The sequence below is a fragment of the Elephantulus edwardii genome, unplaced genomic scaffold, assembly GCF_000299155.1.
Source record: "Elephantulus edwardii isolate Elephantulus edwardi_28Jun2011 unplaced genomic scaffold, EleEdw1.0 scaffold00053, whole genome shotgun sequence".
NCBI lineage: Eukaryota > Metazoa > Chordata > Mammalia > Macroscelidea > Macroscelididae > Elephantulus > Elephantulus edwardii.
Genome location: NW_006399803.1, coordinates 10,893,977 through 10,898,066, shown reverse-complemented (window position 1 = coordinate 10,898,066; position 4,090 = coordinate 10,893,977). Strand labels below are relative to the sequence as shown.

The 4,090-nt window shown below is 36.7% G+C and overlaps 1 pseudogene; it reads right to left on the bottom strand.

Annotated features, from left to right (window-relative positions):
- LOC102848928 overlaps positions 1–4,090 on the bottom strand; it is a 78,672-nt pseudogene that overhangs the window by 6,719 nt on the left and 67,863 nt on the right.

Genomic DNA, 4,090 nt, shown 5'->3' with positions numbered 1-4,090 from the left:
AGAGTGGATTGTATTTGGGGTTGGGGGTGGGATTTTGGGGAGGTGCGGGGGGGGGAATTGTGTACCAATGAGGGAGTTTTTCTCTTGCTTTTCAGGGAGAGGATCAAATGGGGGGGGGTGAGGTCGAGTGGGCAGGGAGAAGGGTGCAACAATGAATGAATGGAATTCCAAAATCTCTGTAGATGTTCATTGAAATGAAAAATAAATAAATTAAAATATTTTAAAAAGTCAATATATCAAGATTAATTTCAATTCCTTAATTAGAGAAACAGAAAAATAGTAAATCTGACTTTAAGAGCAATTACACATTGGTAGTATCTTGGTGAACATTGCTACCTTCCAAAAAACAATCAAAGAATTTTATTATTTAAAGATTTTTTAAAAGACTATTACATAAGATTACAAGATTGGATTAAAATTCTAGTTAATTTCTTATGGAGCAATATGTCCATAACTGTTGAGGTTACTTTTGTTCATTTGTTTGTTTTTTAAAATTAATTTTAATGAAAGTTTACAGAGACTTAGGGTTTCCATTCATTCATTGTTGCGCTTTTCTCACTGCCTCCCCAATTCACTCTTCTCCTTGAAAAGTAAAAGAAAAACTCTTTCATTGTCATGCAACTCCCTCCCCCCAAATCCACTCCACCATGCAGCCTTCATTCTGGATTTCTGTAATGAAAATAATACCCAAACATATATCTCTTTTAAACAGTTCTCTCTCATCATTCATCCCCTCCTTTTCTGTCTTCCCTCAACCTCGATGTCAGTCCCGTTTTACAGCAGTGGCCCTATGCAATATTTATCCTTTTGTGACTGAGATATTTTACTCAGCATAATGTCCTCCAGGGTCATCCCTTTTGCATAATATTTCATGAGTTCCTTGTTTTTCAATGCTGCATTATATTCCACTGTGTGACTATACCAGAGCTTCTCTATCCATTCATTTGTTGATGGGCACTTGGGTTGTTTCCATCTCTTTGCTATCGTGAACAAAGCCGCAATAAACATTGATGTGCATATATCTGCTTGGGTGGCAGTTATGGTTTCTTTAGAGTAAATCCCAGTAGTGGAATGATTCTAAATTGTTGTGTTAAATAGTATTTCTATTTGCAACTTTTTAAGAAAGCACCATACAGCCTTCCATAGTGGTTGCACCATTTTATACTCCCATCAACAGGGAATAAGGGTTCCAGTTTCTCCACAATCTCACCAGCATTGAAGTTTGCTGTTCTGTTAAATTTTGCTATTCTTACTGGGGTGGGGTTATATCTTATAGTTGTTTTGTTTTGCATCTCTTTTAGAGCTAGGGATTTTGAACATTTCTTTATGTGTTTGAAGTTTTGAAGAGCTCTAGAAGTCCTAATTCACAACATAAACAGTCTTCCAAGCATCCTGGAAAATCTATAACCAGGAGAGGATAAAATAGATGAATTGGACCTTCTAAGAATTAAATCCCTATGCACATCCAAAAACTTCTTCAACAGCATAAAACAGGAAACCACAGATTGGGAAAAAAATATTTGGCAATAACATATTTGACTAGGGACTTATATCTAGAATTTATAAAATACTCAAGCACCGCAACAAGATAAAGGTTAATAACACAATTGAAAAATGGGCACAGGATATGAACAGACACTTCACCAAATAAGAGATTACCTTATTTACAAAATATTTTTTAATGCACACCCATGTTTATCGTGACTTTGTTCACAATAAATAGCAAGGAGATGGAAACAACCTAAGTGCCCATCAACAAATGAATGGATAAAGAAGCTGTGGTATATTCACATAATGGAATACTACACTCCATTGAAAAACAGGGAACTTATGCAATATTATTCAAAATGGGTGTCCCTGGAGGATATTATGCTGAGTGAAGTAACTCAGTCACAAAAGGACAAATACTGCATGGTGCCACTATTTTAAAACAGGACTGATATTGGGGTTGGGGTTGGTGGAGACTGAGAAAGATGGGATAAATAACGTATACTGCATTGAAATAGATGAAGGAGAAAACTGTTTAAAAGGGTTTTGTGATTAGGTATTTTTGTCATGACAGAAGTCCAGAGCAAAGGCTGCATAGTGGAGTGGACCTAGAGGGAGGGATTGTAAAACAATGAAAGAACTTTTCTTTTACTTTTCAAAGAGGGTAGTGTACCGGGGGAGGGGTGGGCAGGGAGAAAAGTGCAACAATGAATGAATGGAAATCCAAAGTCTCTGTAAATTTTCATTTAAATTAATAATATTTTTTTTTTAAAAAAAGGTGTTGAAAATTAAAAAAAGAATGGAATGAACTTAAGACTCCACTCCAGACCTGTCTTCCACAAGTCAAGAATCTCAGATTTTAAACTCCACTACAAACCAAAGATTTTTAGTGTTTACCAAGGAAGGCAGGGAAAAGGAATGGGAGATTTTGTTTAGGAGCTATTAAATCTATGGAAAAATTTGCACATGATGATGAACATAATTAAAGTCACTGAATTATAAAAAAAATTATTTTTTATCTGGCAGAAAAAATTTGTATCTCTACAAAATAGCATTCTCAGGTTAACTTCACAGAGCCTGAGTATCTCACAAATAGTTGATACGGAATTGGTAGGTCAGTGGTAGAATGTTTACTTTTCATGTTTTCCAGTTTTGTTTCCAGTGAATACACAGTCAACACTTGTCTGTCAGTGAAAGTTTCTGTGCTGAACATAGTCCAACAGAACTTTTATATTAACAGAAATTAAGAAGAAAGATATGGCAGTCTACTTCCCAAAATAAGTCACAACAAATTGACCACCTAATCATAGTGATGGCACAGGACTGGGAAACATCGTGTTCAACTGTGCTTGAGATAATGTGTATCAGAGAGGGACTCAAAGGTTCATTCCTCCAAAGAAGTTGGCAGTCAACATTCATAACACCCCGGGACAGATGCACCAACTGGTAAAAGTTATCCATGAAAACACCAAAAGGATCCATTACAGATGCTTTTCTCTGTTTGTGTTATATTTCAGACAGAAATGAAAGCGTTAAGGGGAAAAAAATGAAAGAAGAGGTGCCAGAGTAGGCAAAGGAAGACAGAGAAGAAGGGACGACTGTAGTGTCCCTAGATAAAGATTATGATGATGAGGGCCCTAACATGCAGCAGGGGTGAAAAGAAGTGGAGATATTTGGGAAATATCTAAGAAATAAAATATATATAGGGTGGTGACAGATTCATGACTAGGATATGAGATTCATAGTTTTAAAGTCTGCATTTCTGGCTTATGGAACTAGTTTTGTAGAGGGTATTGGAGTAGACTGCTCTGGAAGAGGGCTAGATTTAGGAGTAAAGAGGATAATATTCTTTCAAATACATTGACATTGTGTCAGGGTAGTGTTTTCTGTCCTTTTGCCCAATTGTGGTTTCATAGATTTATTGTTCAAATTGGTATTCCTATATATTATATATTGGCTTTGACTTTAACCACAGAACTAGGTGAGAACATGAAATAGGGATTATAGGATTAGTCAGTTTTGCTATCCTACTAGTTTTAAACTGAGCAGGGGAATCTCACAACCAACAACGAAGGAGAAGAAGCAAAGAATAAAGTATATGCCACTTTGACCAGATACTCCTGTGCCAGTCAGACTGAAATTTGCATGAGAACATCAATACATTCAAAGGAGAACCAGAGACCACTGTGAAATAGAGCTGACTTGGGACGGCTGCCCCATGCAGCCAGGGGCTTTCACTCAAGCTTGCTGGAAGACTGAGAGGAGAGAGCGTAATTTGCAGGACTAAGAGAGTTTATAGCTGACTTAATCCAAGAAATTGAAGTTCAAAGGAGGTGTGAGCATACTTAAGAAGCTGTCCTCAATCTATCTGCAGAAAAATTAAACAAGATCCCCACCTCACTCCATATACAAAAACCAACTCAAGGTGGATCATGGACCTAGGACTAAAACCAAGGGCTATAAACTTCATTCAAGAAAAGCTTGGAAGAACTTTAGTAGTCCTAATCCACAACATTAAGAGTCTTCCCAGTATTTTGAAAAATTTACAACCAGGAGAAGATAAAATAGATGAATGGGACCTTCTAAGAATCAAATCCCTATG